Source organism: Chanodichthys erythropterus, chromosome 4 (genome assembly GCF_024489055.1).
Source record: "Chanodichthys erythropterus isolate Z2021 chromosome 4, ASM2448905v1, whole genome shotgun sequence".
Classification (NCBI taxonomy): Eukaryota; Metazoa; Chordata; class Actinopteri; order Cypriniformes; family Xenocyprididae; genus Chanodichthys; species Chanodichthys erythropterus.
Window position 1 is genome coordinate 39,457,742 of NC_090224.1, and position 14,877 is coordinate 39,472,618.

General features: G+C 45.5%; 16 non-coding genes across 16 annotated transcripts; all 16 read right to left on the minus strand.

Annotated features, from left to right (window-relative positions):
• Window positions 1–2,610: 2,610 nt before the first annotated feature.
• Window positions 2,611–2,683, minus strand: trnav-aac (transfer RNA valine (anticodon AAC)). Its single transcript has one exon. It is a non-coding gene; the product is annotated as a tRNA-Val (tRNA).
• A 235-nt stretch (window positions 2,684–2,918) lies between these two features.
• trnav-uac (transfer RNA valine (anticodon UAC)) lies at window positions 2,919–2,991 on the minus strand. The gene has a single exon. It is a non-coding gene; the product is annotated as a tRNA-Val (tRNA).
• Window positions 2,992–3,252: 261 nt separating this feature from the next.
• trnav-cac (transfer RNA valine (anticodon CAC)) lies at window positions 3,253–3,325 on the minus strand. The gene has a single exon. It is a non-coding gene; the product is annotated as a tRNA-Val (tRNA).
• A 589-nt stretch (window positions 3,326–3,914) lies between these two features.
• trnav-aac (transfer RNA valine (anticodon AAC)) lies at window positions 3,915–3,987 on the minus strand. The gene has a single exon. It is a non-coding gene; the product is annotated as a tRNA-Val (tRNA).
• A 7,278-nt stretch (window positions 3,988–11,265) lies between these two features.
• trnav-aac (transfer RNA valine (anticodon AAC)) lies at window positions 11,266–11,338 on the minus strand. The gene has a single exon. It is a non-coding gene; the product is annotated as a tRNA-Val (tRNA).
• A 235-nt stretch (window positions 11,339–11,573) lies between these two features.
• On the minus strand, window positions 11,574–11,646 carry trnav-uac (transfer RNA valine (anticodon UAC)). The gene has a single exon. It is a non-coding gene; the product is annotated as a tRNA-Val (tRNA).
• Window positions 11,647–11,907: 261 nt separating this feature from the next.
• Window positions 11,908–11,980, minus strand: trnav-cac (transfer RNA valine (anticodon CAC)). The gene has a single exon. It is a non-coding gene; the product is annotated as a tRNA-Val (tRNA).
• A 259-nt stretch (window positions 11,981–12,239) lies between these two features.
• On the minus strand, window positions 12,240–12,312 carry trnav-aac (transfer RNA valine (anticodon AAC)). The gene has a single exon. It is a non-coding gene; the product is annotated as a tRNA-Val (tRNA).
• Window positions 12,313–12,568: 256 nt separating this feature from the next.
• trnav-cac (transfer RNA valine (anticodon CAC)) lies at window positions 12,569–12,641 on the minus strand. Its single transcript has one exon. It is a non-coding gene; the product is annotated as a tRNA-Val (tRNA).
• Window positions 12,642–12,734: 93 nt separating this feature from the next.
• Window positions 12,735–12,807, minus strand: trnav-aac (transfer RNA valine (anticodon AAC)). The gene has a single exon. It is a non-coding gene; the product is annotated as a tRNA-Val (tRNA).
• A 234-nt stretch (window positions 12,808–13,041) lies between these two features.
• Window positions 13,042–13,114, minus strand: trnav-cac (transfer RNA valine (anticodon CAC)). The gene has a single exon. It is a non-coding gene; the product is annotated as a tRNA-Val (tRNA).
• Window positions 13,115–13,207: 93 nt separating this feature from the next.
• Window positions 13,208–13,280, minus strand: trnav-aac (transfer RNA valine (anticodon AAC)). The gene has a single exon. It is a non-coding gene; the product is annotated as a tRNA-Val (tRNA).
• A 235-nt stretch (window positions 13,281–13,515) lies between these two features.
• On the minus strand, window positions 13,516–13,588 carry trnav-uac (transfer RNA valine (anticodon UAC)). The gene has a single exon. It is a non-coding gene; the product is annotated as a tRNA-Val (tRNA).
• Window positions 13,589–13,849: 261 nt separating this feature from the next.
• Window positions 13,850–13,922, minus strand: trnav-cac (transfer RNA valine (anticodon CAC)). The gene has a single exon. It is a non-coding gene; the product is annotated as a tRNA-Val (tRNA).
• A 258-nt stretch (window positions 13,923–14,180) lies between these two features.
• trnav-aac (transfer RNA valine (anticodon AAC)) lies at window positions 14,181–14,253 on the minus strand. The gene has a single exon. It is a non-coding gene; the product is annotated as a tRNA-Val (tRNA).
• A 424-nt stretch (window positions 14,254–14,677) lies between these two features.
• On the minus strand, window positions 14,678–14,750 carry trnav-aac (transfer RNA valine (anticodon AAC)). The gene has a single exon. It is a non-coding gene; the product is annotated as a tRNA-Val (tRNA).
• Between the last annotated feature and the right edge of the window lie 127 nt (window positions 14,751–14,877).

Genomic DNA, 14,877 nt, shown 5'->3' on the forward strand with positions numbered 1-14,877 from the left:
GCAGGTGATAAGCGATGGAGGATCATGGGAAATGTAGTCCGGGATGTGACAGGAACAGACGTGATCGTGACATAACGCCCCCCTCCCGGAAGGCGCGTCCTCGCGACGTAAAGGAACAGCTAGGGAGGGGGGGTGGGTGCATTGGAGATCTAACAGCAGCCGGGAACGGGATCTCCAATGCAGCCCCAGGGACTCAGGCGGCCACGGCAGGTCAGGCGGCTTGGACGGCCGCAGCAATGAGTCCATACATGGCCCAAGTGGGCTACAGTCCATAAATGGCCATGACAGCAGTGGCTGGGCAGGGTCCCCACCCACAAGCTCCCCACCCACAAGCTCCCCACCCTCACGTACACTGCCCCCCCCCAAAAAGTTCTTGGGGATTTCAACAGGGTATGTTACGGGCTTGTGGGCAAGGAGTTCGGGTGGCTCTGGCAGGGCAAAACGCTTGAGTGGCGCTGGCAGCGCGAGGAGCTCGGGCGGCGCCGGCAGGGCGAGGAGCTCAGGTGGCGCCGGCAGGGCGAGGACGCCTTCTTCCTCCTCCTCCTCCTCCTCCGAGAGTGAGGTGATGGTTCACCGACTGGAGCGGTCTCTGGAGCAGACTCAATGGCTGGAACGCCCCCTATATCCTTAAGCTCCAAGGGGGCGGCCATCTTGCCCGTGGGCACTGGCAAAGCAGCCATCTTGTCCATCGCATCCAGGGCGTTTGAGTCCATGGCAACCGGCGAACTTGAGAGCGTAGCGGCCGGTGGGCTTGAGAGCGAAGCGGCCACCGGGCTTGAGTGCGAAGCGGCCGGTTGATGCCTTGGAATGCCAGCTGCTCGCGCTGAAATCAGCGGTGGGTCAACCACACTGGAACGTAATCCTTGCCATTTTCTGACTGATCTAGAGACGTGACGTGGCTCTGGGCGATCAGCGGCGACGTGACATTGCTCTGGGTGATCGGCGAAGGCGTGACGTTGCTCTGGGCGATCTGCGAAGACATGACATTGCTCTGGGCGATCAGCGGCGACGTGACATTGCTCTGGGCAATCAATGAAGGCGTGGCGTTGCTCTTGGAGATCAGCTGGGACATAGACTGGTGTTGTTGTGATGGTAGCCGCCATCTTGTGCGTGTTACCTGGCGCAGCGGCCATTACGGGACTCACCATGGTGTCGCATTCCTCCGTGACACCACCAGTAAACGAAGAGCCAACAGTCAACAATGCATAGTCCATAAAGCTTCTGAGTGATGAACAGGGCCCTTCACGGATGAGTTGAGATCGGAGTGGTTGGTTCTGGCCATCGCAGAAGAAATCGATCAGAGCACAGTCCGGAAGATCAGAGAGGTAAGCAATGTTTAGATATTCCTGCACGTATTCCTCCAACGATCGCGTGCCTTGCGAACTCCACAATAGCAATTGATTAATGATTTTATTGATATAAAAGTGAAAATGATTTATTCTTTTCTGTGCTTTTTCCTCTCCTTTAGATGAGATGGCACCACCACTGCCCTTCGTTTCCTCTCCACGAGCTGCTCGCACAGGTCCCATCAAGACAGGTGGTCTACTTTTTGTCCTGGACCATTTTCGGTGGACACAGCCCATGAGGGATTCCATTGATGGCCTTCTGGCTAAGTACCATGGGCAGAAAGACCTTCTCAGCCAGGTGGATGCAGAGTATGCTGCCCTTGTGCAGGCTGCCTCCAAGGATCCCAACAGCCTCTTACACCCCACCACAAAACAGCATATCTCACGTTATGTGAAACACCTGGCCAAGTTGACGAACACAAGTTCATCCTCACTGGTCGTTTGTTTTATTTTCGTTCTCTTTTGAAGAGTTTACACCGCAAATTGCGCAGCAAGAGTGCCGATCTGCTCAAAAGAAATCCCCTCAGGAAATTTTGGCAAAAGCGACCCACTGTTTCCGCCCAGTTTCAAACTGGGGACCTTTTGCGTGTGAGGCGAACGTGATAACCACTACACTACGGAAACCTGAGGGAGAACGCATTACGATTGCCTTCAGCCAGCACAAAAGTAAAGTCTTTGGAGGGTGGACATCCTCTTACCGGAGAGCCATTTCAGCATGTGTCTTAAAAAACCTCCGCTTGTTTCCGCCCAGTTTCGAACTGGGGACCTTTCGCGTGTGAGGCGAACGTGATAACCACTACACTACAGAAACCTCACAACGGCCCTCGGGTGCTTTTTCGATGACAGGATCGTCCCATGATCTGCCCCGCAAGCAGAGCGAGAGAGAGGGAGAGAGAGACCGTCTGTGTAAATTCCACAAACAACAGGAGAGCGCACATTCAGAATGACAGTCTGCATAGAGCTCCTTTTTACGATTGCCTTCAGCCAGCTAAAAGGTAAGGTCTTTGGAGCGTGGACATCCTCTTACTGGAGAGCCATTTCAGCATGTGTCTTAAAAAACCTCTGTCTGTTTCCACCCAGTTTCGAAATGGGGACCTTTTGCGTGTGAGGCGAACGTGATAACCACTACACTACGGAAACCTGTCGCGTGCTGCCACCGAGAGAAGACTTAAAAGGCACGCTACTTAAAAGGCTCATAAGGAAAAGAGTGCTAAATCCTCCTAGCGTCGCAAAAAGTGCATATTTTCTGTCAAAAGCCAAGCGCTGTTTCTGCTCGGTTTCGAACCGAGGACCTTTCGCGTGTTAGGCGAACGTGATGACCACTACACTACAGAAACCTCACATTGCTTGCCGGTGCTTTTTCGAACACAGGATCGTCCCATGATCTGCCCCGTGAGCAGAGTGACAGTCAATGCAAATTCCACAAACAGGACAGAGCTCCTTCGGCATGACAGTCTGCCTAGAGCTCCTTAGTACGATTGCCATCACCCAGCTCAAAAGTAAGGACTCTGTAGCGTGGACATCCTCTTACTGGAGAGCCATTTTAGAATGTATATTTCAAAAACCTCCACTTGTTTCCGCCCAGTTTCGAACTGGGGACCTTTCACGTGTAAAGCGAACGTGATAACCACTACACTACGGAAACCTGAGGGCGAATGCATTCCGATCGTTTTTAGCGCACGCTTGTCGACAACGACTGAAACGACAGACTGAGCAGTGCTCTTAAACCGGCAAAGGGCTGCTACTTTTAGTAGCAAACCAACTGTTTTGCCATTACAGGAGACCACACTGGTCGTTTGTTTTATTTTCGTTCTCTTTTGAAGAGTTTACACCGCAAATTGCGCAGCAAGAGTGCCGATCTGCTCAAAAGAAATCCCCTCAGGAAATTTTGGCAAAAGCGACTCACTGTTTCCGCCCAGTTTCGAACTGGGGACCTTTCGCGTGTGAGGCGAACGTGATAACCACTACACTACGGAAACCTGTCAGGTGCGGCCACCGAGAGAAGACTTAAAAGACTGCTAAATCCTCCTAGCGTCGCAAACAGTGCATATTTTCTGTCAAAAGCCAAGCGCTGTTTCTGCTCGGTTTCGAACCGAGGACCTTTCGCGTGTTAGTCGAACGTGATGACCACTACACTACAGAAACCTCACAACGGCCCTCGGGTGCTTTTTCGAAGACAGGATCGTCCCATGATCTGCCCCGCAAGCAGAGCGAGAGAGAGGGAGAGAGAGACCGTCTGTGTAAATTCCACAAACAACAGGAGAGCGCACATTCAGAATGACAGTCTGCATAGAGCTCCTTTTTACGATTGCCTTCAGCCAGCTAAAAGGTAAGGTCTTTGGAGCATGGACATCCTCTTACTGGAGAGCCATTTCAGCATGTGTCTTAAAAAAACCTCTGTTTGTTTCCGCCCAGTTTCGAACTGGGGACCTTTCGCGTGTGAGGCGAACGTGATGACCACTACACTACAGAAACCTGTCACGTGCGGCCACCGAGAGAAGACTTAAAAGAGTGCTAAATCCTCCTAGCGTCGCAAACAGTGCATATTTTCTGTCAAAAGCCAAGCGCTGTTTCTGCTCGGTTTCGAACCGAGGACCTTTCGCGTGTTAGGCGAACGTGATGACCACTACACTACAGAAACCTCACATTGCTCGCCGGTGCTTTTTCGAACACAGGATCGTCCCATGATCTGCCCCGCGAGCAGAGTGACAGTCAATGCAAATTCCACAAACAGGACAGAGCTCCTTCGGCATGACAGTCTGCCTAGAGCTCCTTAGTACGATTGCCATCACCCAGCTCAAAAGTAAGGTCTTTGGAGCGTGGACATCCTCTTACTGGAGAGCCATTTCAGCATGTGTCTTAAAAAACCTCAGTTTGTTTCCGCCCAGTTTCGAACTGGGGACCTTTCGCGTGTGAGGCGAATAGGGCTGGGTACCGAACTCGATACTTTTTAGGTACCGATCGAACTGCCTCGATACTACCGAGTATCGAAAAGTGTCTTGTCATTCGGTACCAAATTTCGGTACCTCAGAATGGAGCCGATCGAGGAGAGGCGCGGAGAAATGCTTTCGCTGTCTCGTTGAGGAGCAAGTAACGTTGCGCTACATTGTTATTTATATCTAAATATATAAAACTATACGCGCGAGAGAGACCCTATGTGCGAGAGGGCGATTGAATCAACGGTTTCGTTTTCAGTTTATCTCCGAATGGACGGGTGAGAAACGGCTGTTTATGTGAGCAGCCGGTTCACTACAGATACTGTTAACAGAAAACAAAAGTGTCGCACTGCCTGCAGAAACAGCGGGACGCGCAATGTTTTTTAGACTAGTTATGGACAGGTACAACACACAGCAGCTTTACATCAGCGTTCGTCCCTCAAGTCTATGGAAACACGCGACCGGTTCGTGACAGGCTCGTTCACCTGCACGAGCACAGGCTCTGCCTCTGGCTCCAGAACGCGAACAATTCTGCTGAAAAAGGGGTATCAGCGTCCTCCTGATACTGCGGATAATTTGCGGGTCGGGCCAAGTAATAAAAAAATAACATTCAAATTAATTGCGGGTGGATGAGAGATGAATCATTAATGTGTTGATTTTAATGAAGACACAGAACTCTTATTTCACGGTAAGACGCAACGAACTTGCGTCACTCTTACTTCCGCTTTGATCTTGTTAATAATAATAAATTTTTTGAAGAACAATTGCTGAGTGATTTAAAAAGAGCCTCACATACTTAATTTTTTGCATTGAAAACTAAACTTTATTAAGGCTTCCGGTTATGGCGTCGAGCTGAACGGCAGCATTTCTCCCCGCTCCGTCGCTGAACTTAAGATTTTCGCTGCAAAAACGCCTAACTCCTATTCTAAAGCTACTTAAAGTCAACCTAATGTCATTGTAAGTTAAACATGCCCAGGGGAGTATCAAAGAGTAAATATAAGAAATCGCTTAACTCTCTGGACTTTCAAATTAGTGAGGACAGTGTCTCAGAACCCGAACACAGTGAAGGAGACGCCATGTCGGTGGTCACAGACAGCGCGCAGGTGAACGAGGTAACCAGCGCTGATATTATGCAAGCCATCAAATCCCTCAAACATGACTTTCATGCAGAAATTAGTGGTGTGTTAACGGCTATTAAGGATGTTCAGGCGAACATACATGAGTGCAACGGGCGCATCACACAGGCTGAAGAGCGGGTATCCTCGGCGGAGGATTCAATTAGCGGCCTGCAGACAAAAGTCAGTGCGTTGGAAAGAAAGGTGAAGTTTTTGGAAACGAAGGCAGATGATCTGGAAAACAGAAGCCTTCGCAATAACATGAGAATCGTGGGCATACCAGAGAAGGAGGAGGGGGCGGATTCTTGCGCTTTTATGGAAAACTGGTTTACCGAAAATCTAAATGTGCAGCCGCCGGTGGTATTGGAGAGAGCTCACCGCATTACCGGATCGACGAGCGCCCCCGCCTCCACCCCGCGAACCTTCATTGTGAAGTTTCTAAACTATCGAGACAAGGAGCGCGTATGGAGAGCATCAAGAGCAAAAGGCCAGTTGATCTACAAGAATAACAGCATCAGGTTCCACCCGGATTTATCGGCTGAAGTATATAAACAACAGCGAGAATTCTATGAGGTGCGGCAGAAGTTAAGGGAGAAGGGAGTTGACAAACACAGGATACTTTTTCCAGCCAAGTTGCTTGTGACCCATGGGGGACGCACATACACTTTCAACACGCCTGCTGCAGTCTATCAGTTCATTAGTGGTCTGGGAGGAGACGCATGATAAAGCTATGGTGACATTTCTTTCAAGGCCTTTTTTTGCTGCTCGCTTCCCTCCCTGCTCTTCCGTAATAATAACTTGCTGCGTGACTATATTAGGGAGGTAAGCCACTACTTGCATTTTTCATAGGCAGTTTTCATTGGTTTCTAAATTGTTGGATGACTTTATGGGCGTAAAGGCAATAGCACTAAATCCTCTTCAGTGGCGGATAAAGGATCTTTTTTTTATTATTATTATTACTATTTTTTTTTTTTTTTTCACTTTATTTTAAAAGCTGTGGCGATGAGAGTGGGAGACATAAACGCAGGACATCTGTGATGGTCGGAGGGGACACAGATTTACTGCGGGACTGCAATAACGAGCTTGCAGTCAAGGACCAGTCTCCTTTATGGAGGTTCTGGATAATCCTTCACTTCCTTGCAAAACTTTTTCTTTCACGGCCGACTCAAGTGCTTTATATGGTTTTGTTAATGTTACTGCAAGGAAGACTTGTATGTTTATGGGTGAATAAATTGGAAGCCTGGACGCAAAATGTTATCATGTATATAGTTACAGTGTTCGTGTTAATGTTTTATTTTACAACATGGGATATGTATAACAATGAGCCCCAAGAACATAAAAGAACCGCAATGTGCGATAAATGGTTTGCATACGTAAGCGTTAATGGATAGCATAAGAGTAATTAGCTATAATGTTAAGGGCTTACATAACCCCATAAAAAGGAAAAAAATTCTCAATGAGCTTAAACATCTTAACTGTACTATAGCCTTTATACAAGAAAGCCACCTATCAGATTCTGAACACATGAAACTTAAAAGGTCATGGGCCAGCCAAGTGTATTTTTCATCTCATGGTTCAGGGAGAAGGCGTGGAGTGGCAATATTGTTGCACAGCTCACTGCAGTTTTGTTTACACTCAGAAACTACTGATAAAGAGGGAGATTTATTTTGGTAAATGGATCCATCTGTGGTGTGAATGTCTCTATGCTGAACATCTACGCTCCAAATGAAAGCAATCCTAATTTTTTTAAGAAAATTTGTGAAATGATTATAGAAAAAGCTAAAGGAATCATTTTGATTGGAGGTGATTTTAATTGCATTTTGTCAAATAGGATGGATAAAAACCCACCATCATTTGCCAGGCTTTCAGGGACCAATAGGATTTTAAAACAAATGGTGGAGGATCTGGGTATGATTGATGCATGGAGACATATTCACCCAAGAGATCGGGACTACACATTCTATTCAAACCCACACTCCTCATATTCCAGGATTGATTATTTCTTTGTTGCTAAAAATGAGTCTTACAGAGTCCTAGATTGTAAAATACATAACATAACTTTAAGTGACCATGCCCCAGTTAGTTTGATTTGGGATTTGGGTAGGGGTTATAACCCAAGTTTATGGCGTCTAAATGTCTCACTTCTAAACGATAATGCATTTAAAGATCATATAAAGGCGGAATTGGACCAATACCTTCATTTTAATGACACGAGTGAGACATCACCAGTGACCTTGTGGGAGGCGGCTAAGGTAGTTTTGAGGGGAAAGATAATTTCATTTGCATCAGCTAAGACGAGACTTAGAGAAGCCAAACGTAAAGAACTTGAAGAACAAATTAAACAGTTAGAACAGAGACATAAAAGTCAACTATCTACAAAGGATCTAACTCAGCTTAAGGAAGCCAGGAGAGCTTTGGGAGACTTGCTCACAAATAATACTGAGAGAAATTTAAGATTTTTAAAACAGCGCTATTATGAACATGGGAGTAGAGCAAGTAAATTATTAGCATTCCAACTAAAAAAACAGATGAGTCTAACAGTTGTACAGAAAATTAAACATAACAACTCAGATAAGCCCTTTCTGTATAAGCCAGATGAGATATCGGGAGCTTTTGCCACTTTTTATAAGAAACTGTACTCAAATACAGACACATGTACAGAATTTGGAAAAATTGATGCCTACTTAGAAAACATAAATCTGCCAAAGCTATCAGAAGAAGACTCACAATCTATTGATCGACCCATTATGAGAGAAGAAATTGTAGAAACAATCAAGGGGTTAAAAAACGGCAAAAGTCCGGGCTCGGATGGATACTGTAACGAATTTTATAAGGCCTTTGTAGATGATATAAGCCCTATTTTAGAGAAAGCATATGCTTATGCATTTGAAAGGGGGGAATTCCCACCAAATTGGAAAGAGACAATAATTTCGGTTATTCATAAGGAGGGAAAGGACCCTACAGAGTGCAGTTCATATAGACCCATAGCGCTTCAAAACTCGGACTGCAAAATATTGACCTCTATACTGGCAAAAAGACTTAAAACAGTTATTACGACTCTAGTGCATCCGGACCAGACAGGCTTTATTACTGGTCGCCAGCTGTCTGATAACATTCGTCGGCTACTGAATGTTATGTCCTATGCCAAGTCTAAACCAGTGCCATGTATGGCATTAGCTTTGGATGCAGAAAAAGCATTTGACCGTGTCTCCTGGCCTTTCCTTTTTAGTGTTTTGAGGAAATTTGGTTTGGGTCCTGGATTTGTTAAATGGGTCCAACTGTTATGCTCATCTCCAAAAGCGACAGTAAGGGTAAATGGGTGTTTCTCACAAAAATTTCTGTTGGGGAGGGGTTGCAGACAGGGGGATCCTCTTTCGCCTCTTCTTTTTGCCCTTAGTATAGAGCCCCTTGCACAGCTAATACGAGATAGTACAGATATTAGTGGTATTGAAGTGAGTGGAGAGGAACACAGGCTGTCGCTATACGCAGACGATGTAATTGTGTATATCTCAGATCCCACAAAGTCTGTTCCAAATTTAATGAAATGTACTGAGACCTTTGGATTTTACTCAGGTTACAAAATAAATGTGACTAAGACAGAAGCACTCCCCATGAACAATTTAATCTCCCCACAGATGAAATCTGCTTTCTCATTTAGATGGCCCAAGGAGGGTATTAAATACTTGGGAATAAATATACCCTCTGATCTTAGTTTATATCAAAGTAATTATATTAAATTAATAGATAAAATTAAGCACGATTTGAATCGCTGGAATACACTTCCCCTTACTTTAATAGGCAGGGTGGAGGCTGTTAGGATGAATGTTCTCCCAAGGCTCCTTTTTCTATTTCAAACTCTACCAATCTCTCCGCCTAAATCTACTTTTAGTCTTTTAGATCGTCTCATCTCAAGATTTATATGGCAGGGTAGGAGACCCAGAGTTAGATATAAAGTCTTACAATTGGCAAAAACTAAAGGGGGTCTAGGACTACCCAACTTGAAACATTACTGGTTAGCGTCACAATTACGTGCAGTGATAGTGTGGCTATCAGATGATACAAGCACAAGATGGCTCAATATAGAAAAAAGTTACAGTCCTGATATGCCTTTGTCAGTGATCCCCTTTAATAGGCTTAAATCCACCAGAGAACTTTTGGGAGAATGGTCGAACACAACATGTATAGCTTGGAAGGAAATACAACAAATGTTTAAGCTAACAGGCAATTTCTCTGTTTTGAGTTCAATTACTTATATTCGAGATTTTCTTCCATTGAGACTTGATACAGGATTCAAAAACTGGAAACTTTTGAACCTTCATTATGTACACCAATTATTTAGTAATAACAACTTCAAATCATTTGAACAACTGAGAATAGAGTTTAAACTACTAAGAACAGATTTTTTCAGGTACCTACAATTAAGGAGTTACATACTAAAACACCCAAACTGGAACAGATTAATAGAGCCCTCCCTTTTAGAACGGTATTTATTAAAAATTCAGGGTGGAGAACATATGAGGAAACCAATAACCAATGTTTATAAGATCATTGCTTCAATGACAAAAGACAATTCATTCTATGTGAAAGACAAGTGGACTAGGGAGCTACGGCTTGAAATAAGTGAAGAAGTTTGGTTGGAGGTATGTACTCAGGCTCATAAAGTTACGAATGCCAACTTGTGGAAGGAATTTCAATGGAAAATAAATAACAGATTTTTCAGAACACCACAAGTTATGGCTAAAATGAATCCAAATCAATCAAGTCAGTGTTGGAGGGGGTGTGGAGAGACAATGGCTACTCACTCACATATTTTTTGGGAATGCCCTTTGTTGGATAACTTTTGGAAATCCATTTTTACATATATTAATAAAGTTTTGAATGTTGATCTGATAAGAGACCCTCTGATAGCAATCCTAGGGATTAAACCAGTAGTGATACACAGTAGGAAAAAGATGTATTTATTACAGATACTACTGATAGCAGCAAAGAAAGCCATTACAAAAAAGTGGCTTAAAAATGAACCACCAAACCAAGCTGAGTGGCTAACAATTTTGAGAAATATTTACACTATGGAAAAAATTACTTATTCATTGAGATTACAAAGGGAACTTTTTATTGAAAGATGGGCACCATTAATGACGGTGATGGAGGACCATTAGAACTAACTGGTTATATTTGCCAGGGGAACTTGAATACAACCCATGTTTTGTTTTAAGTTGATGTTTGTTTTGTTCAAATTGTTTGCTTTAAATACTGTTAATGATTTTCTTATTTCTTTTTTTCTTTGTATTTTTGGACATATTTTCTGTGGAATTGATCATACATGTAAAGATGCGTGAATGTTATGATCCCCTGTAAAAGATATTGTTTCTGTGTGCAAGTAATTGTTGTAAAAGGAGATCTGAAGAACATTCAAAATAAAAAATGAGTAACAAAAAAAAAAAAGAAAACTAAACTTTATTAAAACTATTTGCACTGATTTATTGTGTTGGGTAAATTTTGTTATTTTGTGCTTTTTTTGTTCCCCGCAGTGGCTCAGGACAGGAGATGAGTCTTTGAGTCTGATAAAAAGTCAACAAAGTTAAAATATAAAACCAAAGATTTTTTTGAGGTTATGTAATCTTGTTTAAACAGATTTTTTAAAACTGGTACCGAAAAAGGTATCGTTTAGGTATCGGTATCGAAGTCAAGGTATCGGTATCGTCTCGGTATCGAAAATTTTTGAACGATACCCAGCCCTAGAGGCGAACGTGATAACCACTACACTACGGAAACCTGTCGCGTGCGGCCACCGAGAGAAGACTTAAAAGAGTGCTAAATCCTCCTAGCGTCGCAAACAGTGCATATTTTCTGTCAAAAGCCAAGCGCTGTTTCTGCTCGGTTTCGAACCGAGGACCTTTCGCGTGTTAGGCGAACGTGATGACCACTACACTACAGAAACCTCACATTGCTCGCCGGTGCTTTTTCGAACACAGGATCGTCCCATGATCTGCCCCGCGAGCAGAGTGACAGTCAATGCAAATTCCACAAACAGGACAGAGCTCCTTCGGCATGACAGTCTGCCTAGAGCTCCTTAGTACGATTGCCATCACCCAGCTCAAAAGTAAGGACTCTGTAGCGTGGACATCCTCTTACTGGAGAGCCATTTTAGAATGTATATTTCAAAAACCTCCACTTGTTTCCGCCCAGTTTCGAACTGGGGACCTTTCGCGTGTAAAGCGAACGTGATAACCACTACACTACGGAAACCTGAGGGCGAATGCATTCCGATCGTTTTTAGCGCACGCTTGTCGACAACGACTGAAACGACAGACTGAGCAGTGCTCTTAAACCGGCAAAGGGCTGCTACTTTTAGTAGCAAACCAACTGTTTTGCCATTACAGGAGACCTCACTGGTCGTTTGTTTTATTTTCGTTCTCTTTTGAAGAGTTTACACCGCAAATTGCGCAGCAAGAGTGCCGATCTGCTCAAAAGAAATCCCCTCAGGAAATTTTGGCAAAAGCGACTCACTGTTTCCGCCCAGTTTCGAACTGGGGACCTTTCGCGTGTGAGGCGAACGTGATAACCACTACACTACGGAAACCTGTCACGTGCGGTTACCGAGAGAAGACTAAAAAGAGTGCTAAATCCTCCTAGCGTCGCAAACAGTGCATATTTTCTGTCAAAAGCCAAGCGCTGTTTCTGCTCGGTTTCGAACCGAGGACCTTTCGCGTGTGAGACGAACGTGATAACCACTACACTACGGAAACCTGTCAGGTGCAGCCACCGAGAGAAGACTTAAAAGAGTGCTAAATCCTCCTAGCGTCGCAAACAGTGCATATTTTCTGTCAAAAGCCAAGCGCTGTTTCTGCTCGGTTTCGAACCGAGGACCTTTCGCGTGTTAGGCGAACGTGATGACCACTACACTACAGAAACCTCACAACGGCCCTCGGGTGCTTTTTCAAAGACAGGATCGTCCCATGATCTGCCCCGCAAGCAGAGCGAGAGAGAGGGAGAGAGAGACCGTCTGTGTAAATTCCACAAACAACAGGAGAGCGCACATTCAGAATGACAGTCTGCATAGAGCTCCTTATTACGATTGCCTTCAGCCAGCTAAAAGGTAAGGACTTTGGAGCATGGACATCCTCTTACTGGAGAGCCATTTCAGCATGTGTCTTAAAAAACCTCCGTTTGTTTCCGCCCAGTTTCGAACTGGGGACCTTTCGCGTGTGAGGCGAACGTGATAACCACTACACTACGGAAACCTGTCACGTGCGGTTACCGAGAGAAGACTTAAAAGAGTGCTAAATCCTCCTAGCGTCGCAAACAGTGCATATTTTCTGTCAAAAGCCAAGCGCTGTTTCTGCTCGGTTTCGAACCGAGGACCTTTCGCGTGTTAGGCGAACGTGATGACCACTACACTACAGAAACCTCACATTGCTCGCCGGTGCTTTTTCGAACACAGGATCATCCCATGATCTGCCCCGCGAGCAGAGTGACAGTCAATGCAAATTCCACAAACAGGACAGAGCTCCTTCGGCATGACAGTCTGCCTAGAGCTCCTTAGTACGATTGCCATCACCCAGCTCAAAAGTAAGGTCTTTGGAGCGTGGACATCCTCTTACTGGAGAGCCATTTCAGCATGTGTCTTAAAAAACCTCCGTTTGTTTCCGCCCAGTTTCGAACTGGGGACCTTTCGCGTGTGAGGCGAACGTGATAACCACTACACTACGGAAACCTGTCACGTGCGGTTACCGAGAGAAGACTTAAAAGAGTGCTAAATCCTCCTAGCGTCGCAAACAGTGCATATTTTCTGTCAAAAGCCAAGCGCTGTTTCTGCTCGGTTTCGAACCGAGGACCTTTCGCGTGTTAGGCGAACGTGATGACCACTACACTACAGAAACCTCACATTGCTCGCCGGTGCTTTTTCGAACACAGGATCGTCCCATGATCTGCCCCGCGAGCAGAGTGACAGTCAATGCAAATTCCACAAACAGGACAGAGCTCCTTCGGCATGACAGTCTGCCTAGAGCTCCTTAGTACGATTGCCATCACCCAGCTCAAAAGTAAGGACTCTGTAGCGTGGACATCCTCTTACTGGAGAGCCATTTTAGAATGTATATTTCAAAAACCTCCACTTGTTTCCGCCCAGTTTCGAACTGGGGACCTTTCGCGTGTAAAGCGAACGTGATAACCACTACACTACGGAAACCTGAGGGCGAATGCATTCCGATCGTTTTTAGCGCACGCTTGTCGACAACGACTGAAACGACAGACTGAGCAGTGCTCTTAAACCGGCAAAGGGCTGCTACTTTTAGTAGCAAACCAACTGTTTTGCCATTACAGGAGACCTCACTGGTCGTTTGTTTTATTTTCGTTCTCTTTTGAAGAGTTTACACCGCAAATTGCGCAGCAAGAGTGCCGATCTGCTCAAAAGAAATCCCCTCAGGAAATTTTGGCAAAAGCGACTCACTGTTTCCGCCCAGTTTCGAACTGGGGACCTTTCGCGTGTGAGGCGAACGTGATAACCACTACACTACGGAAACCTGTCACGTGCGGTTACCGAGAGAAGACTAAAAGAGTGCTAAATCCTCCTAGCGTCGCAAACAGTGCATATTTTCTGTCAAAAGCCAAGCGCTGTTTCTGCTCGGTTTCGAACCGAGGACCTTTCGCGTGTGAGACGAACGTGATAACCACTACACTACGGAAACCTGTCAGGTGCAGCCACCGAGAGAAGACTTAAAAGAGTGCTAAATCCTCCTAGCGTCGCAAACAGTGCATATTTTCTGTCAAAAGCCAAGCGCTGTTTCTGCTCGGTTTCGAACCGAGGACCTTTCGCGTGTTAGGCGAACGTGATGACCACTACACTACAGAAACCTCACAACGGCCCTCGGGTGCTTTTTCAAAGACAGGATCGTCCCATGATCTGCCCCGCAAGCAGAGCGAGAGAGAGGGAGAGAGAGAGACCGTCTGTGTAAATTCCACAAACAACAGGAGAGCGCACATTCAGAATGACAGTCTGCATAGAGCTCCTTTTTACGATTGCCTTCAGCCAGCTAAAAGGTAAGGTCTTTGGAGCGTGGACATCCTCTTACTGGAGAGCCATTTCAGCATGTGTCTTAAAAAACCTCCGTTTGTTTCCGCCCAGTTTCGAACTGGAGACTTTTCGCGTGTGAGGCGAACGTGATAACCACTACACTACGGAAACCTGTCAGGTGCTGCCACCGAGAGAAGACTTAAAAGAGTGCTAAATCCTCCTAGCGTCGCAAACAGTGCATATTTTCTGTCAAAAGCCAAGCGCTGTTTCTGCTCGGTTTCGAACCGAGGACCTTTCGCGTGTTAGGCGAACGTGATGACCACTACACTACAGAAACCTCACATTGCTCGCCGGTGCTTTTTCGAACACAGGATCATCCCATGATCTGCCCCGCGAGCAGAGTGACAGTCAATGCAAATTCCACAAACAGGACAGAGCTCCTTCGGCATGACAGTCTGCCTAGA